The 19,876-nt window shown below is 56.0% G+C and overlaps 5 non-coding genes across 5 annotated transcripts; all 5 read right to left on the bottom strand.

The window, feature by feature from the left end:
- Positions 1-235: 235 nt before the first annotated feature.
- LOC122493652 lies at positions 236-354 on the bottom strand. The gene has a single exon (XR_006300004.1). It is a non-coding gene; the product is annotated as a 5S ribosomal RNA (ribosomal RNA).
- Positions 355-1,538: 1,184 nt separating this feature from the next.
- On the bottom strand, positions 1,539-1,657 carry LOC122493644. The gene has a single exon (XR_006299999.1). It is a non-coding gene; the product is annotated as a 5S ribosomal RNA (ribosomal RNA).
- Positions 1,658-2,816: 1,159 nt separating this feature from the next.
- LOC122493643 lies at positions 2,817-2,935 on the bottom strand. The gene has a single exon (XR_006299998.1). It is a non-coding gene; the product is annotated as a 5S ribosomal RNA (ribosomal RNA).
- Positions 2,936-4,119: 1,184 nt separating this feature from the next.
- Positions 4,120-4,238, bottom strand: LOC122493633. Its single transcript, XR_006299989.1, has one exon. It is a non-coding gene; the product is annotated as a 5S ribosomal RNA (ribosomal RNA).
- Positions 4,239-5,422: 1,184 nt separating this feature from the next.
- LOC122493565 lies at positions 5,423-5,541 on the bottom strand. Its single transcript, XR_006299927.1, has one exon. It is a non-coding gene; the product is annotated as a 5S ribosomal RNA (ribosomal RNA).
- Between the last annotated feature and the right edge of the window lie 14,335 nt (positions 5,542-19,876).

Genomic DNA, 19,876 nt, shown 5'->3' with positions numbered 1-19,876 from the left:
CGGGCTCGGGGGGCGGGGCGGGGCGAGGCGGGGCGGGGCCAGGCAGGGCTAGGCCAGGCCAGGCCAGGCCGCTTTGCCGGCCCGGGAGGAGCTGAGGGAGCAGTGGGCGGGGTGTGTTTGGCCCCAGGAGACGCGCTCCCCGGGGAGAGAGGGACACACGGAGGGAGGGGGGAGGGGCGGCGGGCGCCAAAGGAGAGGTCAAGGAGGCCAGAGGCAAAAGGCAAAAGGCAAAAAAAGCCTACAGCACCCGGTATTCCCAGGCGGTCTCCCATCCAAGTACTAACCAGGCCCGACCCTGCTTAGCTTCCGAGATCAGACGAGATCGGGCGCGTTCAGGGTGGTATGGCCGTAGACGCCGGCGGCTGCCGCTGGGCGCCTCAAGAGCCTGCTCCACGCGTCCCAAGCCCAGCGGGTGCCGCGCTTCACCCATGCACGCGCCTGCCTGCCTGCCTGCCTGCCTGGCTGCCTGGCTGCCTGGCTGCCGCCGCCCTCCGCCGCGGGCCCCGGGCGGGTGGCGGAGGCGGCGCAAGAGGACCCTGGCAAGGCGCTGTGGCGCAAGCCCCGGCCTTCACCGATCCCGGGACTCTTGCACGCTGCTCCCGGCTTGGCCCCACGCCCGCCTCCGCTTCCATCCCGCACCGCACCGCACCGCACCGCACCGCATCGCACCGCACCGCACCACGTCGGGCCGCTCACTGGGAAGAGGGTGGAAGCGAGCGTGGGGCATCCGGCCTGCCTTTCCTTCTGGGCCCCCCACCCCACACACACACCCCGCCGGGTTCTCAGCGCCTCCTCCCCAGTCCCAGGGCGAGCGCAGCCAGCCCCCCCAACCCCCCCGCCTTTCATTCCCGTCCGCCCCACCTGGTGCAAAGCCACCCCGGAGGCCCCAGCGCCCCCAGAGAACATCACCAGCCCGAGCCCGCTGCCCTAGCCGGGCCTCGCCAAACGCCGCCGGGGGCCCTGGGGATGAGGGCTCGAGGGAGGGAAGAGGTCCGGGACCCAGGGAGCCCAGGCCCGTGGCGGAGTCCGAGTGTGGGGTCTCGCTGCCCCGCCCTCCCCGCCCGCTCCTGGGTTCTTGTATCCACCCAGCCAGCCCCCACCCTCCAGTCCCCAGGCGCCAGCCCCCGGCCCCGCCCTCACCGCACCCCCCCACCCCTCCGTGCGTGCGGGTGCAGTGTCAGGAAAGGTGCAAAGCTGGGGCGTGGCTTCCAGCCGGTGCAGTGGGATTTAGCCTGGTGCGGGCAGTGGGGAGCGGGGAGCGGCGAGCGGACCCCTTGGGAAGTGCCGTGGGGTGTGCGGTGTGCGGGCTCGGGGGGCGGGGCGGGGCGAGGCGGGGCGGGGCCAGGCAGGGCTAGGCCAGGCCAGGCCAGGCCGCTTTGCCGGCCCGGGAGGAGCTGAGGGAGCAGTGGGCGGGGTGTGTTTGGCCCCAGGAGACGCGCTCCCCGGGGAGAGAGGGACACACGGAGGGAGGGGGGAGGGGCGGCGGGCGCCAAAGGAGAGGTCAAGGAGGCCAGAGGCAAAAGGCAAAAGGCAAAAAAAGCCTACAGCACCCGGTATTCCCAGGCGGTCTCCCATCCAAGTACTAACCAGGCCCGACCCTGCTTAGCTTCCGAGATCAGACGAGATCGGGCGCGTTCAGGGTGGTATGGCCGTAGACGCCGGCGGCTGCCGCTGGGCGCCTCAAGAGCCTGCTCCACGCGTCCCAAGCCCAGCGGGTGCCGCGCTTCACCCATGCACGCGCCTGCCTGCCTGCCTGCCTGCCTGGCTGCCTGGCTGCCTGGCTGCCGCCGCCCTCCGCCGCGGGCCCCGGGCGGGTGGCGGAGGCGGCGCAAGAGGACCCTGGCAAGGCGCTGTGGCGCAAGCCCCGGCCTTCACCGATCCCGGGACTCTTGCACGCTGCTCCCGGCTTGGCCCCACGCCCGCCTCCGCTTCCATCCCGCACCGCACCGCACCGCACCACGTCGGGCCGCTCACTGGGAAGAGGGTGGAAGCGAGCGTGGGGCATCCGGCCTGCCTTTCCTTCTGGGCCCCCCACCCCACACACACACCCCGCCGGGTTCTCAGCGCCTCCTCCCCAGTCCCAGGGCGAGCGCAGCCAGCCCCCCCAACCCCCCCGCCTTTCATTCCCGTCCGCCCCACCTGGTGCAAAGCCACCCCGGAGGCCCCAGCGCCCCCAGAGAACATCACCAGCCCGAGCCCGCTGCCCTAGCCGGGCCTCGCCAAACGCCGCCGGGGGCCCTGGGGATGAGGGCTCGAGGGAGGGAAGAGGTCCGGGACCCAGGGAGCCCAGGCCCGTGGCGGAGTCCGAGTGTGGGGTCTCGCTGCCCCGCCCTCCCCGCCCGCTCCTGGGTTCTTGTATCCACCCAGCCAGCCCCCACCCTCCAGTCCCCAGGCGCCAGCCCCCGGCCCCGCCCTCACCGCACCCCCCCACCCCTCCGTGCGTGCGGGTGCAGTGTCAGGAAAGGTGCAAAGCTGGGGCGTGGCTTCCAGCCGGTGCAGTGGGATTTAGCCTGGTGCGGGCAGTGGGGAGCGGGGAGCGGCGAGCGGACCCCTTGGGAAGTGCCGTGGGGTGTGCGGTGTGCGGGCTCGGGGGGCGGGGCGGGGCGAGGCGGGGCGGGGCCAGGCAGGGCTAGGCCAGGCCAGGCCAGGCCGCTTTGCCGGCCCGGGAGGAGCTGAGGGAGCAGTGGGCGGGGTGTGTTTGGCCCCAGGAGACGCGCTCCCCGGGGAGAGAGGGACACACGGAGGGAGGGGGGAGGGGCGGCGGGCGCCAAAGGAGAGGTCAAGGAGGCCAGAGGCAAAAGGCAAAAGGCAAAAAAAGCCTACAGCACCCGGTATTCCCAGGCGGTCTCCCATCCAAGTACTAACCAGGCCCGACCCTGCTTAGCTTCCGAGATCAGACGAGATCGGGCGCGTTCAGGGTGGTATGGCCGTAGACGCCGGCGGCTGCCGCTGGGCGCCTCAAGAGCCTGCTCCACGCGTCCCAAGCCCAGCGGGTGCCGCGCTTCACCCATGCACGCGCCTGCCTGCCTGCCTGCCTGCCTGGCTGCCTGGCTGCCTGGCTGCCGCCGCCCTCCGCCGCGGGCCCCGGGCGGGTGGCGGAGGCGGCGCAAGAGGACCCTGGCAAGGCGCTGTGGCGCAAGCCCCGGCCTTCACCGATCCCGGGACTCTTGCACGCTGCTCCCGGCTTGGCCCCACGCCCGCCTCCGCTTCCATCCCGCACCGCACCGCACCGCACCGCACCGCATCGCACCGCACCGCACCACGTCGGGCCGCTCACTGGGAAGAGGGTGGAAGCGAGCGTGGGGCATCCGGCCTGCCTTTCCTTCTGGGCCCCCCACCCCACACACACACCCCGCCGGGTTCTCAGCGCCTCCTCCCCAGTCCCAGGGCGAGCGCAGCCAGCCCCCCCAACCCCCCCGCCTTTCATTCCCGTCCGCCCCACCTGGTGCAAAGCCACCCCGGAGGCCCCAGCGCCCCCAGAGAACATCACCAGCCCGAGCCCGCTGCCCTAGCCGGGCCTCGCCAAACGCCGCCGGGGGCCCTGGGGATGAGGGCTCGAGGGAGGGAAGAGGTCCGGGACCCAGGGAGCCCAGGCCCGTGGCGGAGTCCGAGTGTGGGGTCTCGCTGCCCCGCCCTCCCCGCCCGCTCCTGGGTTCTTGTATCCACCCAGCCAGCCCCCACCCTCCAGTCCCCAGGCGCCAGCCCCCGGCCCCGCCCTCACCGCACCCCCCCACCCCTCCGTGCGTGCGGGTGCAGTGTCAGGAAAGGTGCAAAGCTGGGGCGTGGCTTCCAGCCGGTGCAGTGGGATTTAGCCTGGTGCGGGCAGTGGGGAGCGGGGAGCGGCGAGCGGACCCCTTGGGAAGTGCCGTGGGGTGTGCGGTGTGCGGGCTCGGGGGGCGGGGCGGGGCGAGGCGGGGCGGGGCCAGGCAGGGCTAGGCCAGGCCAGGCCAGGCCGCTTTGCCGGCCCGGGAGGAGCTGAGGGAGCAGTGGGCGGGGTGTGTTTGGCCCCAGGAGACGCGCTCCCCGGGGAGAGAGGGACACACGGAGGGAGGGGGGAGGGGCGGCGGGCGCCAAAGGAGAGGTCAAGGAGGCCAGAGGCAAAAGGCAAAAGGCAAAAAAAGCCTACAGCACCCGGTATTCCCAGGCGGTCTCCCATCCAAGTACTAACCAGGCCCGACCCTGCTTAGCTTCCGAGATCAGACGAGATCGGGCGCGTTCAGGGTGGTATGGCCGTAGACGCCGGCGGCTGCCGCTGGGCGCCTCAAGAGCCTGCTCCACGCGTCCCAAGCCCAGCGGGTGCCGCGCTTCACCCATGCACGCGCCTGCCTGCCTGCCTGCCTGCCTGGCTGCCTGGCTGCCTGGCTGCCGCCGCCCTCCGCCGCGGGCCCCGGGCGGGTGGCGGAGGCGGCGCAAGAGGACCCTGGCAAGGCGCTGTGGCGCAAGCCCCGGCCTTCACCGATCCCGGGACTCTTGCACGCTGCTCCCGGCTTGGCCCCACGCCCGCCTCCGCTTCCATCCCGCACCGCACCGCACCGCACCGCACCGCATCGCACCGCACCGCACCACGTCGGGCCGCTCACTGGGAAGAGGGTGGAAGCGAGCGTGGGGCATCCGGCCTGCCTTTCCTTCTGGGCCCCCCACCCCACACACACACCCCGCCGGGTTCTCAGCGCCTCCTCCCCAGTCCCAGGGCGAGCGCAGCCAGCCCCCCCAACCCCCCCGCCTTTCATTCCCGTCCGCCCCACCTGGTGCAAAGCCACCCCGGAGGCCCCAGCGCCCCCAGAGAACATCACCAGCCCGAGCCCGCTGCCCTAGCCGGGCCTCGCCAAACGCCGCCGGGGGCCCTGGGGATGAGGGCTCGAGGGAGGGAAGAGGTCCGGGACCCAGGGAGCCCAGGCCCGTGGCGGAGTCCGAGTGTGGGGTCTCGCTGCCCCGCCCTCCCCGCCCGCTCCTGGGTTCTTGTATCCACCCAGCCAGCCCCCACCCTCCAGTCCCCAGGCGCCAGCCCCCGGCCCCGCCCTCACCGCACCCCCCCACCCCTCCGTGCGTGCGGGTGCAGTGTCAGGAAAGGTGCAAAGCTGGGGCGTGGCTTCCAGCCGGTGCAGTGGGATTTAGCCTGGTGCGGGCAGTGGGGAGCGGGGAGCGGCGAGCGGACCCCTTGGGAAGTGCCGTGGGGTGTGCGGTGTGCGGGCTCGGGGGGCGGGGCGGGGCGAGGCGGGGCGGGGCCAGGCAGGGCTAGGCCAGGCCAGGCCAGGCCGCTTTGCCGGCCCGGGAGGAGCTGAGGGAGCAGTGGGCGGGGTGTGTTTGGCCCCAGGAGACGCGCTCCCCGGGGAGAGAGGGACACACGGAGGGAGGGGGGAGGGGCGGCGGGCGCCAAAGGAGAGGTCAAGGAGGCCAGAGGCAAAAGGCAAAAGGCAAAAAAAGCCTACAGCACCCGGTATTCCCAGGCGGTCTCCCATCCAAGTACTAACCAGGCCCGACCCTGCTTAGCTTCCGAGATCAGACGAGATCGGGCGCGTTCAGGGTGGTATGGCCGTAGACGCCGGCGGCTGCCGCTGGGCGCCTCAAGAGCCTGCTCCACGCGTCCCAAGCCCAGCGGGTGCCGCGCTTCACCCATGCACGCGCCTGCCTGCCTGCCTGCCTGCCTGGCTGCCTGGCTGCCTGGCTGCCGCCGCCCTCCGCCGCGGGCCCCGGGCGGGTGGCGGAGGCGGCGCAAGAGGACCCTGGCAAGGCGCTGTGGCGCAAGCCCCGGCCTTCACCGATCCCGGGACTCTTGCACGCTGCTCCCGGCTTGGCCCCACGCCCGCCTCCGCTTCCATCCCGCACCGCACCGCACCGCACCGCACCACGTCGGGCCGCTCACTGGGAAGAGGGTGGAAGCGAGCGTGGGGCATCCGGCCGGCCTTTCCTTCTGGGCCCCCCACCCCACACACACACCCCGCCGGGTTCTCAGCGCCTCCTCCCCAGTCCCGCTGGGCGCCTCAAGAGCCTGCTCCACCCGTCCCAAGCCCAGCGGTTGCAGCGTTTCTCCCATGCACCTGTCTGCCTGCCTGCCTGCCTGCCTGGCTGCCGCCGCGGTCTGCCTTGGGCCCTGGGCGTGTGGGGGTGGTCTCCCAAGAGGACCCTGGCAACTCGCTATGGCGCAAGCCCCGGCGTTCTCCAATCCCGGGACTCTTGCAGGCTGCTCGCGGCCTGGCCCCACGCCGTCCTCAGCTTCCATCCCGCACCGCACCGCACTGCACCTCGCAGCCCCGCACCACACCGCCCCTCACCACACCACACCCCGGGGTGCTCACTGGGAAGAAGGTGAAAGTGAGGGTGGGCCATGTGGCAGGCCCTGCCTTCTGGGCCCGCTCTGCCGTGTTCTCAGTGCCTCCTCCCCAGCCCTATGGCTCTTGCAGCCAGCCTCCTGGCTTTTCTGTCCTGTCTGCACCACCTTGTCAAACCCTTCCGGGAGCCCCAGTGCTCCCAGAGAATATCACCAGTCCCAGCCAGCTCCGTTTGCGGAGACCCTTGCTCGCCTCCCACCCCACCCACGCACACCACGTCCTGGTTCAGGAGAATAGATCTATTCCCAGATAGGTAGACAGATAGTTCAAGGACCGAGAGACACCCTTTCAAGGTGATTGACAGAGAAAGGAACACGTTGGGAGAAGAGACAGGCAGATAGGGAGAGTCAGAATAAGAGGGACAAGGGGAGTGGGGGTGTGGAGAGGGAGATGGAAAGGGTGAGGGTGACAGAGATGGCGTCGGAGAGGGAGTGGGAGTGGTATTGAAGCAGCGACCTCTGGATTATCCAACACAGACACCCCCCAAACTCTAGGAACCACACACAAAGAGGCTGTGTTGGAGAGACAGCTACCCCCTCGGGAGGGTCATGGTGCTGGGGCGGGTCTAGGCAAAGTGGCAGTGGCTTGAAGCTGACTTATGACTCCTTGGATCCCAAGGGCCTGCAGCCTAGGCCTCAGGAGGCCCGTCTGATCCCTCCTCCCATTCCTGTCAGGCCCAGGTATGAGATGTGTGTGTGTTCGGGTGGGGGTGGGGGTGGGGGTGGTGGTAATGTGTGTGTGTGTGTGTGTGTGTGTGTGCGTGCGCGCGCAGGCGCGCACGTGGGTCTATGCGTGTGTTGGTGGGTGGGAGCACTCCCTTGCGAGTAATTCCTTCAAGTGATTCTCCCCGTTTCTCCTGGCTCTTCTGGCCTTTGGGCGCAGCCTCGCCTTGGCCTGTGCGGTCAGAACGAGAGCGAGGACCTGCATGCCATGCCAACGGCGCCTCTGGGCCCGGGGTGGTGGGCCTTCTGGTGTCCTGAGCTCGTGTCGGAATGGGGAAGACTTGGCCTCATCAGGGACAAAGGGCACTCATCAGATCAATAGTAGTATCCTTTAGGAGCTCTACTGTATTTTATAAACATATACACCATCTATACTTGCCTCCATTAGATGCATATGACACCACCTCCTCCTTCAAGATGTAGGGTCTGTCCCTTTTTCCACCCTACTAAATCTGGTCTGGCTTAGGATTGTTGTGACCAGTAGAGAATGGTAGTATTATGCCCCGAATTCGTGATCCCCAAAGACCACCAGGGAGCCGAGTCCGATGCAGAAGCGAAGAGCCTTTATTCGAGCTAGCTCGAGCTCAATCTCCTACCTGCTTCGACGCGGCGGTGACATACTGGAGAGAAAGAGAGAGTTTCAAAAGCACAAAGGTTTTATAGGGATCATGGCCTTAGCCGATTGGCTGGGGAAGGGTCGTGGACTCAGCCGATTGGCGGCCAAAGTGTGGTCCCAATCAGCAATTATCAGAGTCCCTTGGAACTTGTTAAAAATGCAAATGTTGGGCCCGGTGGTCACAGACCTAGGGAATCCGAACCTCTGGGAGTGGGGCTCAGCAATCTGTGTTTGAACAAGTCTTCCAGGAGATTCTGATGCACCTGAAGTTTAAGAGCCACTGTGTCTGAGGATCTCTGACATGTTTGGCCTCAGTGTATACAGAACGTTTCTCACTGGTCCCCTATTAACCATTGGCTGTCAGCCTTGCTGTGCCGTAGAAATACCTAGCATCAAACACCATCCCCAGAGACTCTGATGAATTGGTTTGGGGAGGGGTAAAATGCTCCCAGGCCATTCTAAGCCTGGACAGGGTTGAGGGCTCCCGCCTCTGGCCCCCACCTGAGAGAAGGCCTCCCTCTTCTACTCACCCTTTCCATGCCTCTCACACTCCCCTTCCTCCCACCTCAGACTCGGGAAGAATGCCTCGATCGGTAGCCTGCTTTCTTAGAACACGTAAGTTACTTAAGGGGAGGAGGCGTGTTCTGAGGGTTGAGCAGGAACTTCTTTCTGCGGCCGTGTCGGGGACACGGTCACTAGTCGGCCGGCCTAGCTCTGCTCTTTCAGTCGCCGTGACGCTTAGGCAATTCTGGGCCTGCCTTTTAAGAGGCCTGGATGTTTTTGATTTCTCTCTCAGCGGCCTTGCTCCGATTTTTGCTGCCGCTGGGAATCCAGACTGTGCTCGTGAGAACGGGGAGCCCCACAGAGAGGTCTCGTTCACGCTCTGTGGTCAAATGGCCAGCCAGCTCCCAGCTGGCCGGCAGCAGCCCCTGCTGCCTTTACGTGAGGGAGACATCTAGGATGCCCAGTCAGCTGAGCCTTAAGAGGACAGCTGTTTCATTTGATGGCATTTGATGGCCATTTGGTGGCAGCAGCTGTAGAAACTCTAAGTCTTTACCACCCAGATGAACCCAGAGAATGCGCAGAATTATGAGAGATAATAATAATAAATTGCTTTAAACCACCAAGTTTTGCGAGTGTTTGTTTCACGACCATCTTACATCAGACTGATTCTATAATTGTTTCTTTAAACCATATGTGACCTCAAAATAGATTATGAGTCCCTTCCGGGCCTCAACGATACCCATCGTTGTTGGTTCTTGTACTTGAGTTCAGTGCAGGTCATAAGCAGAAATGCTTATCGAGGGGCACCTGGGCTTCTCAGTGGGTTGAGTGTCTGACTCCGTCTCAGGCCACGGTGTCGCCTGCCATCAGTGAGTTGGACTCCCGAATTCAGCTCGCTGCCGTAAGGGCAGCGCCTGCCTGAGATCCTCTGTCCCCCCATCCCCCTGTATGCTTTCAAAGAAACATTAAAGAAAAAAAGTGCTTCTTGAGCCGTTACTATTGTTAGACTACGCAGTTGTACGATGCCTGGAGGCCGGCAGAAGAGGAAGTTCTGGCCAGCTATCAGGAAAATCAGAATCGGAAGCCATTCCTGGCAGTACTCTAAAACAAAGCCACAAGAGGCTGGATCAGACCGGACAGGCCCAAGATGGCGTGTGCCCTAACAGAAAACCCTTGACCAAATAGGGAAGAAAAGGCACAAAACCCTGCTTCCAAGAAGTCTAGTTCCCGAGTAGTGAATATTTTACCCTTTGTCGATAAAACAGAGAAACCCGAACCCCAGGGCACACAGCTCTCTCTCACTGTCTCTCTCTCTCTCTCTCTCTCGCTCTCTCTCTCTCTCGCTCTCTCTCTCTCTCAGTACCCAGTCTCACATCTAAAGGGTATACTTTCACTTTCATAAACTTTGCTATTTGTACCACTCATCCACCGTGTTGGACCTCTCCTGGAATTCTTTTTTGTGAGGAGACCCAAAGCCTTCAGCGACATCTCTGGATTGGGCTAGGTTGAGGCCTCAGGGCCCGCGGTCTTCCCGGTTTATGCAGCCGCGTTATGTGTCAGGCTTCGGCGAGGTATTATCGTGTCGACTATGTTCCTTAAAGTCCCTGATGTACCAGCGGGCACGGACACTCACCCAATGAGGAAAGCACGAAGGAGGACACGTCAAGTCACAGGAAGGGTTGCCCATGCGCTACTTTTTGAGCCTCTACTACGTGCCCGGCACTGGACTGCCCACTCAGTGACCTCTCACCGTGCGATGAAACTCGGCTTCTTACGCGGCGCACAGAGCAGAACGTAAGAGCAGCCACACAACACCCTGGGAAGGGTGTAGGAAGTTCACGAACCGGTCTCAAAGTCGTCTGTGGGGGTGCAGTTGAGAGAAGGCCTTGGTCTGGGTCATCTCTTGGCACTTACCGCTCACGATGCCCACGTAGTGAAGGATCTCAGTTCTGTATGGAGATTAATCGGGGGGCGGTCGCCCGTTGGAAGTGGTCAGACATAGAGAGGTGTGTCTGAAGAGCCCGACAGTTTGCTGTGAAAATCTTCCCCTTTTTAAAGGGATTTCAGCCGTTTGGGGCCCCTGTAGACCTCCTCTGGTTTTGCTTCTTATCAGTTCTGGGGTGTCAGCGGATGCTGCCGGCGGCAGTACCTTAAACTGTTTGTGTCGCTGCTTGACACAGGCCCCTGCTCGACGTGACACACTCCATTTTGCTCTCTACAGGTGACGTGGGGCCTATGCGCAATTTTGTGACTCCAGTGTGGACCGGTTGTCTTGTTTTCAACCCTTCGTTTAGAGACCACAGTAAAGGCTCTTGTCTATGCTTCCTCCCTCTCTCTTTGCCTCCTGACCTCTGCTGGTGCTTTCCTATGTGGCCCCCTCATGGCACGGCCCCTCCTCTTGGGTTCTGTAAGAAACAAATTATATTTTCAATGGCAGTCATCCCCTGAGCTGTTGGCCCCTGATCTGATCTGTCGATTTCAGAAAACTGAAATTTTCTATTCATACACTCTGTTTTAGGGGCGCCTCGGGGGCTTAGTCAGTGAAGCGTCAGACTCTTGGTTTTGGTTCAGGTCATGGTCTCGTGGTTGGTGGGACTGAGCACCGCGCTGGGCTCTGTGCTGACAGCCCGGAGCCTGCTTGGGATTTCTCTCTCTCTCTCTCTCTCTCTCTCTCTCTCTGCCCTTCCTCCCACCTCATGCTTTCTCTCTTTCTCTGTCTCTCAAAAAAATAAATGAATAAACATTAAAAAATTTATATATATATATATATATATAGAGAGAGAGAGAGAGAGAGAGAGAGAGACATACATACTATATTTGAAAACAGCCCTGAATGACAAGACTCTTCCCAGGCACTTTGAAGAGTGAACAAGAGTGAACAAATAAAGGATGGATGAACACTGCACTTTTCAAACAACAGGCCAGGATGGAGTCACTTATATGAAACCCCGAAAGACTCATCGCCACAAGACTTATCATCTGAAACCCAACTTCAGTTTCAGCCTCTCTCCCAGGAGTGGAATTTTGAACCAACCACATGGGCTGGAATTCTCCAGATCAGCACTAGAGAGGTAATCTGCAGGATGAGACCTCCCTGATCTTTCCCCTGAGGGAAGGTGACCTTGCCTCAAAGAATCCTTTCTTTTCTTTTGCTGATAACCAATTGTTCTACCTCAGTTCTGCCTATAAAAGGCTTCCCTGTGGTGCAGTTTCCTTGTCTTTGTCAGATGGCATGCTGTCCACTTGGTGAGTCCTCGACTAAAACCAACTAGACTTTTATTTTTGTAATGTTTCTTTATTTTGGAGTGAGAGAGAAATGTAGAATCTGAAGCAGGTTCCAAGCTCTGAGCTGTCCACACAGAGCCTGATGCAGGGCTCGAACTCACAAACTGCGAGATCATGACCTGAGCCCAAGTCGGACGCCCAACCGACTGAGCCACCCAGGCACCCCACCGATTAGGCTTTTAAAGTTACTCGTTTGAATTTTTGTTCTTTAACCCAATATTCTCAACAAGTTTTTATATTTTGGTCTATATTAGATTTCCTTTTCTCCATAAAATTACAGGTTCCATAAAGTGGAGGACATCTAAAACTTTGTATGGAGGGGCGCCTGGGTGGCTCAGTCGGTCGAGCGGCCGACTTGGGCTCAGGTCGTGATCTCAGGGCAGGTCACGGTCTCAAGGCTTGTGAGTTCGAGCCCCACGTTGGGCTCTGCGCTGACAGCTCAGACCCTGGAGCCGCTTCTGATTCCGTGTCTCCCTCTCTCTCTCCGCCCCTCCCCCGCCCACGCTCTGTCTCTGTCTCTCAAAAATAAATGGACATTAAAAAGAATGACAACAACAACAAAATCTTTGTATGGAAAAGACCAGAACTTGGGAGATTCTCCCTGCCCTGAGCACCCAGGATGAAGACTGACTCAGACTCTGCCTTTGTACTGAAAGTGGAATTTGGTTGATTTTTTTTTTTTTTGAAAAATTAAGCTATTAAAAACAAGACAACCAGCCCAAAAATGGAGTCACTTATGCTAAGCCCTATGTCACCAAACTAGGATCTAATTACAGTTTTGGCTCTCTCAGAAATGAAATCTTAAACCGTTCAATTAAGAATCACCCCACCGGCTTGGTGAAGTTTTGGGGTGGTGATGGGGTTCATGGGGCCTGGAGCCGGTGGCCAAGAAAGAATGTTTTTCTTTTAATTTATTTTTTGGTACTTATTTTTGAGACAGAGAGAAAGCACAAGTCAGGGCAGAGGCAGAGAGAGGACACAGGGTCTGAAGCGGGCTCCACGCTGACAGCAGAGAGCCCAATGTGGGGCTGGAACTCACAAACTGTGAGATCGTGACCTGAGTGGAAGTCAGATGCTTAGCTGACTGAGCCACCCAGGTGCCCCCAAAAAGAATTCTTGAACACAGACCATGTTGGTGCAAAAAGGTGATTTTATTAAAGCACGGGGACAGAGCCAGTGGGCAGAAAGAGCTCACTCAACTGGGGTTTGTGAAGAAGGGTTGGATTTATACTATGGGGTTGGGGACAAAAAGTTAAAAGAGAGGCCCCCGGAGGGACTTTGATATGCTACAGAGGACCCCTAAGGTACCTGAGGCCTTGCGAAAGTCAAGCTGAGGTTGTTTGTCTCTCTAGCAAAGCATTAACATTGAGACAGTGGGGAGTTCCTGGAGTCAAGTCGTACTCGGCCCGCCTCCGGTATCTGTCAATGGGCCGCAGGCTAGAAGGAAATTGAATTTTACCTGCCATTTCCTTCTTGCCTTTGTTCCCCACATCGCTGTGGACGGGTGTGGTTGGGGTGACAGGAAACGGAGTCTACAGGTTTCTGGAAATTAGGCTATTGATAACGCCGCCTTTCTCCTGTAATTGACTAGGACGTTTGCAGACTGATGGAGACACTTGTCCCGAGGGACTGTGATCTCTATCAGTTAACCATTTGTGTTGTCGTGTTTTGTTTCTCTCCTTTGTCTTCAGGCAGCCAGGTGTGCCTGAGGCACCTCTCACGCGTCCCACCCACCCGGGGGAGGGCTTGTATTTTGCCCTGCCTGCCTCCTGCTCCCTCATCAAGCTCTAGTCAGGTAATCTTCTTTCTAAGCCCCTCTCATCACCTAGAAGAAAGTAACCTCGTCATAACTGATGTGGGCAGCAGAGGCAGAAAAGAACGCAGATGAAATTAAATTTCCTTCTGACCTGCAGCCCATCGACAAATCCTCGAGGCTGGCAGAGTGAACCATTTCTCTGGGAACTCCAGACCGTTTTACCGTTAATGCTTTGCCAGGGCGGAAAACAACTTTTGCTTCACAGTAGCTAGGCCTCTGGATTCTGTAAGTCTTCTTTAACATATAAAAGTCCTTCTGGAAACGTCTCCTAGTCTTGACCTCCCCCAACTCCCAAGTATATCATCAGTCTCTCCTTACAATCCCAGGGCAGCGCTCTCTGCCCCTAAGTTCTGTCCCCATGCTTTAATAAAACCACCTCTTTGCACCAACGCTCTGCCTGCTTAAAGTATTATATTTGTCAATAGGCTGCAGGTTATAAGGAAATTGAATTTTATCTACATTCCTTTCTGCCTTTGCTGCCCATATCAGTGAACATAGAGTGCAATATTGGCTTCAGGAGTAGAATTTAGTGATGCATCGCTTCACATATACTTTTCATATAATACCCCGTGCTCATCCGAACACCTCCATACCACCACGCATTTAGCCCATCCCCCACTCACCTCCCTCCATCAACCCCCAGTTTGTTCTCTATCATTAAGAGTCTCTCGGGACGTCTGGGTGGCACAGTCAGTTAAGGTGTCTTCAGCTCAGGTCATGATCTCGCTGTTTGTGAGTTTGAGCCCTGTGTTGGGCTCTGTGCTGACAGCTCGGAGCCTGGAGCCTGCCTCGGATTCTGTGTCGCCCTCTCGCTCGCTCTCTCTCTCTCTCTCTCTCTGCCCGTCCCCTGCTTGTGTTCTGTCTCTCTCTCAAAAAATAAATACACATAACAACAACAACAAACGTCTCTTATGGTTTGCTTCTCTCTCTTTTAATTCCCCTTCCCATAGGAGAGCTTCCCCTGCTGGCCTCCTGACTCCATTCTGTTGTTACAGCAAATGCTGGGCATCCAGCACGAGCTTGTCCAGGGACAAGCATGCAGGGAATCAGAACGGACTGTTTATTTTGCACTGGTGTTGGCTCAGTGGAGTCACCTCCAAAGACTGAACGTTGGGCTGGAGTTTTACTGAGGGTTGGGCAGGACTAGTTTAGCGAAGTTTCTGGTTCCTGGCTGCTGGCCGATGCAAGAGGCAAGCAAGATTGCAGAAACTAAAACCATGCAGGGGAGTACCTGGCCTCAGACATCGGGCTGCCCTTTTTTGTTTGCATTTATCAGCTTTCCTCCTCATTGTATGAGGGTTTTTTTTCCCCCTTAAAGTTTTTATTTATTTATTTTTGAGAGAGAGAGAGAGAGAGAGAGAGAGAGTGAGTGCAAGTGGGGTAGGAACAGAGAGAGAGAGAGAGAGAGAGAGAGAGAGAGAATCCCAAGCAGGCTCCACACTGTCAGTGCAGAGTCCAATGCGGGGCTAAAACCCACAAGCTGTTTGATCATGACCTAAGCTGAAGTCAGACGCTTAGCCCACTGAGCCACCTGGGTGTCTCTATATGAGGTTTTTTAAAATTAATTTTTACCCAAGTTACATCACATTCAACGAGATGGCCTCTTTTCTAGGTTATTTAACTCAAATCTGCAGATATTATCAGGGAGAGAATCAGTTTAGCATATTTCAAACAAGCTTTATCTTTGGGAGAGAGCGTGTGTGTGTGTGTGTGTGTGTGTGTGTGTGTGTGGTGGGGGGAGGGTAGTGAACAAGTGTAGGGGAAAACACAAAATGTCCCTGAAAGATATTAGCTCCATATTTATTTAGAAAGAAACATGAGAGGGGCACCTGGGTGGCTCAGTGCCTTAAGCATCCAACTCTTAGTTTTGGCTCAGGTCATGATCTCATGGTTTGTGAGTTCCAGTTCCTGCTTGGGATTCTGTCTCTCTCTGTCTCTGCCCCTACCCCACTCACTCTCTGTGTCTCTCTCAACATAAATAAATAAAGTTTAAAAAAAAAGAGAAAGAAAGAAAGAAAGAGGGGCGCCTGGGTGGCTCAGTCGGTTGAGTGTCCGACTTCAGCTCGGGTCATGATTCACAGTTCATGGGTTCGAGCCCCGCGTCAGGCTCTGACAGCTCAGCGTCTGGAGCCTGCTTGGGAGCCTTGGCTCCCTCTCTCTCTGCCCCTCCCCGGCTCCTGCTCTGTCGGTCTGTCTCTCTCTCAAAATGAATAAACATTAAAACTGAATAAAAAAAGAAAATTGAAAAAAGAAAGAAAAATGAGAAAAAGGTAAAGGGACAGAATAAAGAAAAAAGGAAAGTGAGGGGGTGGGGGAAAGAGTAGAGGAAAAAAAATAGATAAAAAACCCAAAAAGGATAAAACGAATTGTGGTCACATTCCCTCAGGTTACAACAAGCAGCTTTCTGAGCTAAAATGACCAAAACCTCAGGTCCGGCCGTGGTCTTACAAGGGTGCTTGGCATCCCCTAACAATGGCTGTGTGATACTGTGAGTGATAATAAGCAATGTGCAATTTGGTCTTCCTCTGTCCTTGTTGCAGGGTTTTCGCCTCAGTACCCGGGATTTGTTTTCTTGCTGTGTGGAAGAAGGAAGAGATGGGCACAAAATGAGCAGCAGGCAAAAGTCTATTAGAGCAGTATGAAAGCTGTCTTTACAGAGAGGGGGCATTGGAAAGTGAATACCAGCCACTGGAGGCAAGGGTCCTTGTTTTCTAAGGTTCTGCTCAGCCCTCCCTTCCCTTCCCCCCTGTTCCTTCTCAGGTTCTATCCTCACCGGCTGGATAACTCTAGGTGCCAGGTTGCCCATTCCTGATTGGCTCGACTCCATCGTGTGAGGAGTCAGGCTGATCATAGTGTCCTTCCTAGAACCGCAAGTCTTATGGTTTCCTTTTTGTAGTTAGGTCGTTTGAGTGTTAAATTCCTGAGGGAGCGTAGGTGCTATCTGTTCCACCCTGGAGAGGGATCTTATGCCCGAGGGGGTTTGCTATGGTCAAACACTCCCAGCATCGTTCCAAAATACGTGTTTTTTTCCCACCCGGGGACCTCAAGTCCTAACCTTTCCCTCTCTGCCTATTGTATCCTATCTTTTCCCTCTCGTATCCAACGCCCTTCATGGAGCTCCTAAAACTCCTGAAATGTCCTAAGTGGGGAAAGCAGTAAAGTGGTCTTTTATTATTCATAAGATGTCCCTTTCGATGACACCAGAATATATATTGATAAGATGGCTTTGGGGAAAAGCCCCCAGGGATAGGGGCTGGTCGCCATGGGAACAGCATCAGGATTAGAGGGGTGGGGAAGGCAGAGGGGCTGGCAGTTGAGTTCAACCCACAATGGCCAAAGATTTAATCGGCCACGTCTATGGAATGGAGCCTTCACGGAACCTCAGCAGGATGGGGTTTGGAGAGCTTTAGGGCTGGTGAACTCGTGCAGATTTGGGGAGAGGGGCACGGGACGCTCCGGGTCTTTCCCCCCCGTACCTTGCCCGCTGCATCTTTTCCGTCCGGCTATTCCTGAGCAATATTGTTGGAGTAGGCAACTGACCCCTAGTACCTGAAGGTCAGCAATGAAGAGGTCCCAGCTGGCTATAGGGAAGGTCAGAGACCTGTGCTGGCAGTACTTCCCAAGAAGACAGGTCCAGATGGCAGATGCCGTGACAGGAGCCCTCTGACTAAAATGGGAAGAAAGAAGCACGAAACCCTGTTACGGGCCCCCAGTAATGCATATTCTGCCTCTAGTTAACAATTGCTGATCAAACATAGAAACCCAAACCTCGGAACACGATTCTGTCTCTTACGTTCTCCGCTCTCATCTCTCAAGAGTGTACCTTTTGTCGTAATAAACTGTGCCACTTGTGTCACTTATGTGCTGTGCCGCTCGTCTGTCCTTGAATTCATTCTCGTGACAAGACCAAGAAACTTCAGGTTCTTGAGGTCCCGTTGGGTGGAGGCCCCAGAACCTGGATTCTCCCCAGTTCGACCAGGAACAATATCCTTTTAGAATCAACTGGCAATCTAGTAAGTAAACTGTGATTTCCAGAATTCTGTGACCTGCTCTAGCAAATGAATTGAACCAAAAGACGGGGGGTTTGTGGTAACCTCCCATCTATAGCCAGTCAGAAGCACCATGGAAACACCAACCTTGGACTTGCTGTGGGCATCTGAAGGGGCAGGCACAATTTATAGAACTAAGTCCTTTATTTTTTTCTTTAGGTTTATTCATTTAGTATTTCTAAGACAGAAAGAGAGAGAGCGAGAGCGAGAGAGAGAGAGAGAGAGAGAGAGCACACGTGGGTGAATGGCAGAGAGAGAAAGAGAGAGAGAATCAGAAGCAGGCTCCAGCTGTCAGCACAGAGCCCACTGCAGGGCTTGAACTCACAAATCACGAGATCACGACCTGAGCTGAAGCCGGAAACTCAACCAACGGAGCCATCCAGGTGCCCCACGTGAGACCAGGTCCTTAATATGTGGGATCCGATAACATCAGGTAGATAGGGTCAGAACTTAGATTATAGGACACCCAGAGAGTGTCACAGAATTGCTTGATGTGTGCAGACTTCCCCGTGTCTGATGTCAGAAGTGAAGTAGCATTGGAGTAGAGTATTGAGAATAGAGGAGACACGCAAGAATGTGTTTTGTTTCACTTTTGCAGGCTCTTTATGAAGTCATGAGCAAGAAATGGACCAGTCACAGCTGGAGATTATTTCCATTGCTATTCTTACTTTTTGGGTTCACAGATAAGGACTCCAAAGAGCTTTTTGTCTACGTGGGTTATTGGCAATTGTTATTTCCCTCATTAGAAATTAAAATCTGTATGATGTTTCAGTAGCTTGTTTTCACTTCCAGTCTGAAAATCTAGAATAATGTTAGGCTTTTAAAGAGCCCCAATGACTAACCTTAAAATATTCCATTCATTTTTTTTTTTTTAATTACGAATGATCGGTCTCCAAATGATGCTATAACTCAACGGACATCATGATACTGTAAGCAATGTTCTGTTGCATAAGACAAAATAAGGTACGTTATTAATACCTTAATAAAGCTAAGTGGGAGCATTATTAAAGCTTTATTAAAGCTTTTATTTAATGTTAAATGTTAATCATATTTCCCTCCATAGGATTATCAGCAGATTTCTCGTCAGAAACCTTAGAGGAATAATGAATGTCAACCAAGAATCCTATATCCTGCAAACTATCCTTCAAAAACGAGGGAGAAATGAAGACATTCCCAGAGAAATAAAAGCCTGCCCTGTGAGAAATGCTAAAGGAAGTCATCCAGATTGAAGTGAAAGGAGGAACACTTGGGTGGCTCAGTCGGTTGAGTATCCCACTCTTGATGTCAACTCAGGTCATGATCCCAGGGTTGTGGGATAAAGCCCCATGCCAGGCTCCACACTGAGTGTGGAGCCTGCTGAAGATTCTCTCTGTCTCTGTCTCTGTCTCTCTCTCTCTCTCTCCCTCTCTCTCTGTCCCTCTGCGCCCCTCCAACCCTCTTTCTTTCTCAAAATAAATAAACAAATACATACATACATACATACATAAATACATAAAATAAATGAAAGGACACTAGACTTTAGGAATTAGTAACTAGACAGTAGTAGCTTGAAGCCATCTGGAGAAGCAAAGTTAAATATGTGGGCACTTATAAAAGCTAGTATTATTGTTACTTTGATTTGGTAATTCTGCACTTTTTCTATGAGATTTAAGAGACGAATGCATAAGAAACTATCCTTAGTCTGCCTGGGGACACATAATACATAAAGGTGTCATTTTGTGACCTTAACACCTGAAAGGGGAGGGAGACAGACTTGAATAAGAAAAGGGCTTTTATATGTCCTTGAAGTGAGGCTGTATACATTCAAATCAGACTGTTAGGACTTGAAGATCTTGTTATAGACCGAATGTTTGTGTTTCCTCCTGACAAAGGAAAGCTCTGAATCTGATGGCTTCACAGGTGAATTCTACCAAATGTTTAGACAGGAACTGACACCAATGGTTTTCCGACTCGTCCCAAAAAATGGAAGACAAGGAAACACTTCCTAACTCATTCTAAGAGTCCAGCATCCCGATACCAGAGCCGGACCAAGACACTACAAGAAAAGAAAGTATAGAGCGATATCCCTTAAACCTTGATGCAAAACTCCTCAATACATATTGGATCTATGGTGAAATTCGCCCTAGAAAGGAAAGTCAAGTGGAAGCTCAAAAGTATACCCCTGGCCAAGAGAGTAAATGTTGTATCTGGCAGAATGGCAGAGATTAGTGGCATCCTAAGGGGTCTGAAGAAGGCAGGCGTGATGTCTGCTTAATTCACCAGTCTGGTCCCCTCAGCATGTGGATGGACGCTGGCGGAGGATTCTAGACCGGGGGTCCGCAGGGTACAGATTGCAGACGCAAACTGGCCAGCTCCCGTTTTTGCATATGGTGTTTACTCTTACAAGTGACTGAGAAAAATCAAAGAATGATATTTTATAACGTGCGAAAATTAAGAGAGATTCCTATTCCATCATTAATAAATAAAGCTTCATCCGGACACAGAGGGACACTTGCTCACGTGTGTATCGTCTGGCTGTTTTGGCACATGACGCATCCCAGCGACCAGGTGATAAC

This window comes from Prionailurus bengalensis, chromosome D2 (assembly GCF_016509475.1).
Source record: "Prionailurus bengalensis isolate Pbe53 chromosome D2, Fcat_Pben_1.1_paternal_pri, whole genome shotgun sequence".
Taxonomy (NCBI): Eukaryota; Metazoa; Chordata; class Mammalia; order Carnivora; family Felidae; genus Prionailurus; species Prionailurus bengalensis.
Note: the sequence above shows the minus strand (reverse complement) of the source record. Positions and strands in the feature narration are given on the sequence as shown.